We start from the raw sequence: 10869 nt of genomic DNA, 5'->3' as shown, positions 1-10869 counted from the left end.
TAGTTTAGGAGATATGATAATTTCTATAAGTGAACTGTTGCATGTAAATTGCGACTTTCCACGCGAAGCAAGAACTATCTCACACCAATAAATGGATTAAGTTAGGTTATTTTTAACAGTACGGGGCTACGCAGAATAAAAGGAACAGAGAACAGAGAATTTCAATCTATCAGAAATCATATACTGTGGAATAAATAATGTGTATTCCATAGTACATGATTTCTGATAGGTTGAAATTATTATTCTCTGTTCTCTGTTCCTTTTATTCTGCGCAGCCCTAATGGAACCCCCTGCAGGGGGGGGGGGAAGGTAGAACCTACTGCATCCACGCATATACTTTACAACGTAATCCTGGTTTACTGACTAATTGAAATTGAAACATATTTTACGTTGTTAAAGCACTATACGATACTATACTATTAACGATACTATACTTGTATAATGATAGAAAATAGAAATATATTAAATTAATAGTTTTATGGTTTTTTTTTCAAGAAGAAATCAATATAAATACAATGTCTAAATGAGCTTCAGTGGTTATTAATGCGTAAATTATACGTGTTTATATAAAGCTATAAGATGTAATTCTCCAACAATTGAAATATGCTTATCAAATGAAGTTAACTGTAAATACTTCGACTCTGTGGACTTAATTATTTGATAAGTACATTCCAATTATTTGCGACTTATATCTTATAGATATAAGCCTTATAAATATAGTATATAATTTACACGGTAATAACCGTGAAAATTTATGTTTTTACATATTTTGATATCAAAAAATTCAGCGAATACATTCCGATCCCGAACACACATATCTGGATTAATACTACATAAGCGTTTGCATTGAGAGGAATAAATCATGGTCATATCGTAATCTCGCAAGCTTAATGTTCCTTAATTTTCCAAAGCGATGACGAGGCACGTTCGATACACGATGGTTACAAAGCGAAGTATCAATTCGAATCGTGCATGATTTATAATATATTATTTCATATAATTATGAAATTATTAATCAAATTATTTTAATTTGCTAGATAAATTTAATGTTGGTTGGATATTCATGCGCACGAAACGCAAAGGAATTCAGATTCACAAATTTGCATGGATACCGAAAGAATTCGTGAGAGTCTACATTTTCCTTTCTTTTCTTTAGTATTATGTACGCGCGCACTTGTCGCCCTTGTCGGAATGCTTGGACTAAGCATTATAGAGATGTGGGCGCCAGCTTTGAAGACGAAATTTATTCATCGGACGTAACGCACGTATGTGGAATGGACAAATATATCTTTATTCCCTTACGCGATGTAACGTGTTGAAGTATATCAGTAGAGAAACATATTTTCACTATGCTACACATGAAAGAAGAAAAGATAAAATAGAGATTTCGTCATTGTTAAACGGTATCGTACGTTGCGCGTTACGTGTCACTGTATTGGTGCTTAGAATTCGCGATCGATATTTCCTCGATATGACCCCACGTTACAAACAGCTCTTGTGTTTGCATTGTTATATAGTGTGAAAATCGCACTAGGTGATTGTTCGTAATAACTAAGTGACAATTTCCAAATTAATTCAAAAGCATGCCCTGACACGTTTGCTAAACCTTGTGTAATGTACGTTAGCATGTATTAACAAATTGAGAAACGCTATTATGATCAAGTACTTAAGATAATAACCTGAGTGAGTAAGAGATTCATGATTTCACTCCAGTTACTCCAGTTATAATTGCATATTGACTACGAGAAGCTTATCTGAAGAGTTTAATTTGCACAGACTAGCGTAATTCAACTCGAAATAAGCACAACGGATTTCGTATTCCGTAGGTAGATGGATGGGAATAATACACGTTAATTGGGTAATTTCAACGTTCGAGCTACGCTTGCGGTTAATTATAGCCGTTAACCATTTGACTTGATTGATTAATTAGAAAGCACGTTTTTTCTCGGCTATGCGTCACGCTTGGTGAGATTGATCTTCGTTGCGCGTTTTCGACTTCCTACTTACTCTACATTATGAATATGTACATATGTACGATTATATTGTTATGTTGAATTTTAATTATATTAAGATCCTTTGAAAGCATTCACTAATTTCTTTGTAATTCAAAAATCGTCTCATACAATAAAATCTAAATATTATTAATATTTAATCAATAAAATAATTTCTCATATATTTATACGTTAGTGCATATATTCGTATTTCAATTGAATCTTTGTTTATACATTTATCTTTACATTAAAAGAAAATCAAAAAGATTTAAATATTATATAAGCCTTAATTGAAATGCCTATTTAAGTTTATTTGAGAAATCTTTAGCTACTGCTGTAAAGTATTACCTACGTTATTAACAAAAATGTAGAATACTGAATTATACATATGCTTTTACAAAATCTCGAATTTTCGACCTGGGCGGATGTACATTCGCTTCGATATGGTGATATCATTTTGTCACATTTTTTAAAAGTGTTGTCGATTTCGATCGTACAATTGTTTTTTTTATGTACGAAAGGCTTCGAATCTTTCCTATCATCTCGACGCGCATTCGTGCCGCGTGATAGAAATGCTGTAGACGTAGACGTCTGGGAGATTATACCATCACTCATATAGACTTTATTTACACATACATATTTATATAGGGTGTCTCGAAAGTTTCTTCCAATCGCTTTTGTGGAGATAGAGTAGACTAAACTCGTTAACCATTGCGAAATTTGCAAAATGATACAGGAGACTTTTCGACTTAATTTAGTCTACAAAAAAGCGATTGGAAGAAACTCTCGGGAGATCCTGTATATACATTTTTGCATTTCTACATATCGACTTTGACTCTGACCGAATCAGTTCTGACGACGCGACGGAGCGGGGACCATTCAATGACGAAAAAATTCATAGACTACGTGCTTTTCTAATCGATGACGTTTTTCGGTTGCTGTTACACACATATTTCGCGTAATACCGAAATCTGCTGACAAGAAAGAAACGTTATTACAGCGCGCGCAAATAAAACGTGTGCGAATACGAGACATGTGTTTATTACAATAAAACGACGCTGGTCAAAGCGGACAATCTGATTAAACAACCTCCTTCCGCCATTCTCGTACGTGCGTCTAAACATTTTCCTCCTGAGAACGGTCTTTTAAAAATAGTGTAACAAAAAACTATTGTCTGACTGATGCTGTGAACTGGCGGAGAATATTTATCGTAGCAATCTTTGATCTCGTTGCAAGTAAAATGAATTTCCTTGACTCCTGTCCGTTTTCTCAGTTAAGTTTTCTCGAAATTTTCATCTTGCCTGGGAACTGTGATTGGAAGAACGCTGTAGTAGGAAAACAATTTGCGAGTTCGAATGAATTCTCTCATTTTATCAAAATGATTCGCGTTAGCACGCACGATTTGGAAACGCGTGAAAATTTATTAAATGATCCAGAAGCTGACATGCGAACACACAGGACATAAATTATTAACGGATACGACATGTATTTACATCTGCGTTAAATAGCGAGGAAACTGAAAGCAAGGAACAAAACAGACGCGCGTTTATAATCGCGTTTATAATTGAGCGTAAATAATGGTGGAAATACTATAATATTTGAGGTTTATTACACGGCGCGGCGCGGCGTTAGTATTAACGAATTTCGTTTTTCAAGTCTGACGTTCGTCGAGCACACACATCGCCGACCGTGTGATTTAATCTTTCCCTCTATTTTAATTTTTTGCTATGCCCGTTATATACGCGGGCATTTATTTAACGTACACAAAAAATTTATGCGCGATCATCTCACCGACGATGGTACTGCCGCCATTTCCGTGTTTACAGTGCGATGGAAAGAGAAACATATACGGACGTTAATGAAGTTCTACGCGGTATTTCCTTCAATACTCTCATCTCTGATCCCCCTGAAAAATGAGACTGCGACTCACACGCAAAGCGCCGTGTATGTATACGTGGTAATATGTATGTGATTCCGAAAAAAATCGATACTCGGTGAATCCGCCCGCCCACGACGGATAAATAAAAGAGTCTCACGCTATCAACACCACACTGAGAAAAATGTCCAATGCGTTTGATTGGTAATAACTGTTCTGCTTGCTTTTTCCAAACAATTTCGATCGGTTTCAGGGTTATCCGATGAGGTGACGTACACCTTTATCCGATGAAATGTAATTTCCGACTATACATGCGAACGGAATATGAACCGCAATATGCCTATCCGGATCTTTTGTCCGATCAAGTTAATCGAAAGTAATTTGTTATCATTTGAATGGACAATCCGATCGTTATTGCCTGGATATTTTTCTCAGTGCACAAAACGCAAACAAGCGAAACAATTTTTTACTTTGCATGTTTCAAGCCCTTGTTTTTGGATCTAGAAATGTATAGCTAATCAACATGTAGCTTTTATGGAACAATGGCAAGTTGATTGGCTATATATGTCTATCTCCCGAGAATTTGGACCGAATTCTAACACCGTGGTGGACCACAAGGCTTTACAATGACTTTGACAATTTGCGGGGCATCGTGTTTTGCACAAGACACTATACTGGTTTGGATGGAACGTATCGCGCAAACAAAATCGTATGCCGACGGCATATTCAAAACGGTCGCATTCCTCGCTATTGTCTTTATTTGAATACTTCGATCACGGTATGCCACATGTGTGCTTTAGCTTTACATATATATTCCACACTACGAAGAAAAAGTCATGAATTAAAAACCTATTGAAACTCTGAGAGAAATATGGTATATATATAAATAAAGTTATGAGGAGTTTTGTGCAAAGAATGAAAGTACAAAAATTATACGTGTAAACATGAATAAAATTAAGCATTATAAATTTTCGTATATACGATTGTCATCGCAGTCTTCTCTTTTAAGAGCGGGGTTTAAAACGACTGAGCAACCAAGTACCATTCAATCAGACAGAACTCTAATCGTATTCTTAATACGTCATTATTGCAATTAAACAGATGGCCTGGATCATAAGCTTCAGCATCAGATATCACGTAATAAAACATCTCTCATCCTGCTCTCTTAATCTCTTCTGCCACCCCGCAGGCAGGATATGTTATATATCCCCGGCATCCCACACAACAAACTTTGAATTGAGTTTATTGTACTGGAAGGTCATTATACTACTACGTCTAGCTTATTCAATAATGAGGAACAATACTAAGGTAGAGTGGGACTATTCCATCAATTTCAACTTTGGAGTAATACGAAAATTTACGATAGCGAACAAATATCTCTTTACAGTGGCGTGCTCTTATCTTATAATTACATTATACAATTGTAATTGCTCCTTGAGAGCACAAGCACAACCTTTAAATAATCAATATGTACTGTTCAGAAATAGAAATATTATCGCGAGAAATGAACGAAAAAGCCCCGCTCTACCTAAATAAGATATTAACGACAAGTGTTTGATAAGCAAAAGACATGTTGGCGTTTATTGATTCGAATGTTTTAAAAAATGAAAAAATTTTTTATGTTAGTTAATTGCTAATGTTTACATCTAAAAATTGATCTTAATAAAATTGGATTCTTGATTTTAATTATACATGTAACTCACTATGGTTTTTGTTCAGCTGTACGTTTAAATATGATAAATAATTATCTTTTGTCATTATGTTTCAATTTATAAAATAATACGAGCCCCCTTGAACAGTCTTTTGGCAAACAGAACACTAGTTAATCATGTGTGCGCTTCTGCGAAGGTGTTCCTATTTTTTAAATATTCCAATTTTAATCGTTAAATCGAACCGAATTAAAATCGAAATTACTGAATCATGGAGTGCAAACGTATTAAGACAAGAAACATTTTATAAAAGCATTTGTTATAGAAGAAATCATTTGTTAAAGAAAACAAACATTAATCAACAATTTTATGCAATGAACGCATTCTCATATAAACAAACGAGTTTTGCGTGTGTTCTTGATTTTTAGGAGCTAAATTTCATGTCTGTACGAATATTTTATTTAATCATTACACATCTTTGATACAATAATTATCAATTAAACATCGAGTGTCAAAATCATCATATCGATATCTATATTTGACATCAATTCGATGAGTCATTTTTCGCTGGATAATACTGTATTTAAAAATAAGTTTTTAAAGAATATTTTTCCTCTATACGAATATTTACCTACTAACTATACCTACTAGAAAAAGCGATGTACGAGAGTTATAACAGCGAATGTAGATAAAGCCAAGATTTTTAGCAGAATGTTTCAATAAAAATATGAAACGTGAGAATCGGAAAATATTTGAAACATCTTTTAAAATAAAAGTAACATACGTCAAGTTGAAATAAAAATATAATACGATAATTCTTTATTTATATACTTTTGTTTACAAATTAAACTTAATAAATCTCCCAGGTCAAGAACAAATTGAGCCATACTAGTTGTTAGATATACATATATATAAATCTATTATAATAATAACACCGGTATACGGAAAAGTTTCGACTTTACAAAGTCCTCAACAGCCGCAACCAAATTGTCATCACTTCTAATAAATTAATTTAGTATATTGCGAAGAATATCACAAGTTGGCGTTTCGTCCCGGTTTCCACTACTGGACTCATCAGTAAGGTATTGTAATGGAAACCTACCTTAAACGCCGGTATAAGTTATTAAATCGAAATTCTACATAAAGCGATATATGCGTATTTCAGCTCTTGCGAGAATTTGGCAAATATCGATAGACCTCTGATGGCGAGTCGACGTAGTAATATTCTTCGCAATATTTTTAAGAAATATCGTGTTCCCTCTCCCCCTAACTAACGTGCCGAACAATCGTCGGTCTTAAAACGCAAATCTATCTGAAAAGTTCCCCCAAATTACGCGCCGAACTACAATCGGTCTTGAAACGCAACTCTAATAATTTGAAATAACGTCCCCTTAATTATTTTTCCCCTTTTCTTTATAGTAAATAGCAACACATCATCTGCATTATATTATAAATGCAGACTCGTTTATACATATATACTGCATATATAGTAAACGATTCTAAGTTTATGCCTAATGCAGATGATTTGCATTAACTTATCGCTTGTATTTATTCGTCTATGTCTCTATGATAAAAGAGAATATAAAAAGCATTGGCTATTTAAGCACTAAAATCATTGGAGAAGCAATTTAATTTTTTAAAATTGTAAATGGTACGTACGTAAAAATCACGTTATTAAAATACCTTTTGCAGCGCGTACGATGTACAGCAAGTAAAAAAAAAAAGGAGTAATGTCGTTTCCTCATCAGTTTTCCTTATCATTTAAATAATTAGTACTATTTTTACTCTCTTATGTCAAGACGAGTTTTTTTCAGACGCGTTTTTTTATCAATATCAATGTCACGCGGCAGTCTGTATGTTGACACGTGCGATCTACAGCGTTCTTTTTACGAGTTAGAATGATATGACGTTATTCGGACCGCGTGTAAATGAAAATATATTTTTAATATAAGAAAAATTGTACAAGACAGTCCTTTTACAAGCAGACCATTCTCAAATGTTTATGTAAGCAAATTCCACCAGGTTCTCGGCATTGCATAAATCCTCGCAATATTATTATAATGTTACGAAAGTAGCGCGTGTATATACAAGAGTAATTAAAATAAAATGTAATTCCAGTGCGCGTGATGGTTACTCACGGCGTTAAATATGAATGTCTAACTGGTCCGTACGCGGTAACGTGTCGCGAGTTTCGACGATATTTGTGTCTCACTAAGCGGTATTACGTGAGGAATCGGACGTCGCGTTCTCAACCGCTAAGTAGCACTAAGTAGCCGGAGTTCCACAAACATTCTCGCGGAAGATTTCGATGTTTATTTCCCGTTTCTTTCACTGATGACTCCAATTAAAAGAATCTCACGCGATAAGATAAGTTGAATATGTATTTTCGATATTGAAATAAGAACGGTTCGCTCATTTATCATTCCACCCGAGTCGTACGAAGCAGGTCGAAAAACTGTCTATCGCGAGAATTTTACCGGCTCACCAAAGACGAACTTCATAGTACGAAGATCTGTTTCCATAGCCGGGACGTTTGAGAGCGGATTAAGCTGGAAACACAATAAGGCACAAGCAACGGGGAATAATGATCCGTCCAATCAGAACTTTGGGATATAATATCGAACTTATATTTCAGGGCTCTGATTGGACGGCTCGTTATTCTCTGTTGCCTATTGCCTGTGCCTATTGTGTTTCCAGCTTTATCGATGAAATGGAATCGCACGAAATCACGCGTCAGCAAAGAGTATGCCGAGTGGATACGCAAAGGAATATTACTCGTAAGAATTTCCGTATATCGATGATTGGCATTCATCCAATCGATGACCATCTCTCGAGCTTTTGTATGCGGATGAACTCTGGTATTCGTGGAACACGCAGTTAAGCTGGCTATTCTCTGCGTATCGTTGGGTGACTCGACGAGAAAGAGAGGGCACAGTATGAGAAATGTACGCGCGCGCGCATGAGAGAGAGAGAGAGAGAGAGAGAGAGACAAAGATCAAAGTGACGACGAGAGAGATAACAAGTAGAGATTTGCGCGTGGTATTACCTGTTACTCGTGACTGTGTCCAGCATGGTAATTCAGTCCCGCGTGGATAAATGTAGCGGGCGGGGAGAGAGTTACTTCAACATCCCCGATTCTCAAGAGATTCTTGATAATTGAATTCACGTGGAAAAGCCGAGAATTTCCAGAGAGCACTGGGTTCCCTTTGAGGGAATACTTTAAACTCGAGGGACTGAACAAATCAAATATCTACGCGGTAGGGGGCGGTAAATGGAGTGAAAACGGAAGACGGAAAACGAAACCACATCACTACAGATGTCACAATTTAATGATCGCGTCAAGTAAATAATGCCAAAAGACGCTCTAATTGTCACGAACGGGGCGAGGGAGAAGAGAGAGAATAGGAAGATAGAGGTGAAAAAAGGAAAACTTGCGTTTCTCGTACTTTTTCCGGATCCGCAAAACCTCGCGAGACGCGCTTGTAGTCGCGTGCCGCTCCGCGGCGCTTCGGTGGCTTCGAGAAAACGCGAAGCGATAAACGAGCTGATCGCGACGAACAATGTATGATCACTTATCAATAATTGTCGGTCCCCACCGTTTCGTTAACTTGAATTTGTTGTTTTAACGTGAGCGCACGCACTTTGTTTCTCGTCACAAATCGATGCAACTCGAACTACAAGTAACTTTCACACGACACAACCGCACATAAGGAAAGGCCGCAACATACTGAGCAAACACATGATTCTGGGACTTAAGTCTATAATGTGGTTACTGTGTAGAGGGCGCCACTATGTTGTGATCGATCGCATTCGATCTTATCGATCACGATTCTCGCTTTTCGTCAGAACGCGCGCTCATGAATTCGTCGCGTTCATCGCGGATGTTTTACTTGCACGATTACACGTACGGCGATGATCATACTGATTTTTAATCCTATCAAAAATAAGAATTTCAAACTGCTTTTTCTACCGTAACGATATTACATGTGCAAAAACGTCTTTTCCAACTAATATTTCAAGCGCGCGCGTGAAACTACTCGCTCAGTTGTAAATCAACCGAGACTGAGATACATATGTTAATATTATATTTATTTAGTAATTATGTAATAATAGGAGCTAGAATATAATTATTTAAACTCACCTCTTTATTTAATCTTATTTATTCTTGTAATTGCAAGACGCGAAAGCAGATCTATCAAGAATTATATTTGCTGCTAGTAATTATCAATTTTATTAATATATACGATAGTTTTTGACGGATCTTTCGTGCTTTATTAATTTTCATTACTTTTACAAGTATACAAAAATTATCATATGATTCTTAATCTTACGTATAAAGTGCGATCTAAAACAGGCTATTTACGAATATCTGGCTTGTTTTTAATAATAGAAAGAAAAGTTGCTTGATTTTGAAGGGCACATAATATATGATATCAATAATGTTTTTGTAAGTAAAGAATAAATAAAGATCAAATCTGTTTTTTTTTTTTTAATGAGTTGACGTTTTTCTATTTACATTCTGCAGATAGAGTGTCTTAAAGCGAATGCAGTGATCTATAATTAAGGGTCATTCAAATTTACACAACATCAGCTGTATAATAGAAAACAAATTTTTTCAAGGCACTCTTTAAATATTTCACTAATTTACTTATTACCGTTACAACAAGGTGACCCTACACGGTTAATAATACTGCGATCAGTAACGTTGATAGCATGTATCAGTATTTTTACAACCTTAATTTACGTATATTATCTATTGCACTGTGACATAAAGGGTGTGTTCTTTTAGGCATCCGCTGTGTATCAGATTGCCGGTTGCGCGTTTTTTTATACGATCATGCAGATACATAATCGGCTGCACAGCTAATTCTAATCGTCTGTGTATATCCTTTACCAAAAGGACGAAAATCTGCTCTACAATTGACTACAATTCTGCTATGTAAACGAATTATTGCGAGAACTGCTGTATTTAATGTCTAAAAGGTCGCGCCCATAGTGTGACATAAATCCTAATAAAATCGATGCTGATGCTCGAGAACTCAAACCTAAATATTGTCTGTACTGTACGTCAATCCAACAATATTAATCACACACAATCAGTAATATTGTCAGTATTTATTGATACTGACAGTATTATTGACCGTCTGTATAGAGTCACGTTTACAATTACACATCCATACAAAATGAGCAGGACATTCATATTATTAATACCGTATTGATTGTCATATTATGAGTAGGAAAATCTAATGTTTCTGTTAAAATCTGTGCATATTTGCGATTATGATTGCGATATTGATGTTCCATCGATAAAATAAGGACCAATAACTTTTTATTAAAAATTCCGGTCCAGACG

The sequence above is a fragment of the Cyphomyrmex costatus genome, unplaced genomic scaffold (assembly GCF_001594065.2).
Source record: "Cyphomyrmex costatus isolate MS0001 unplaced genomic scaffold, Ccosl1.0 scaffold187, whole genome shotgun sequence".
NCBI classification, from domain to species: Eukaryota; Metazoa; Arthropoda; class Insecta; order Hymenoptera; family Formicidae; genus Cyphomyrmex; species Cyphomyrmex costatus.
Note: the sequence above shows the minus strand (reverse complement) of the source record.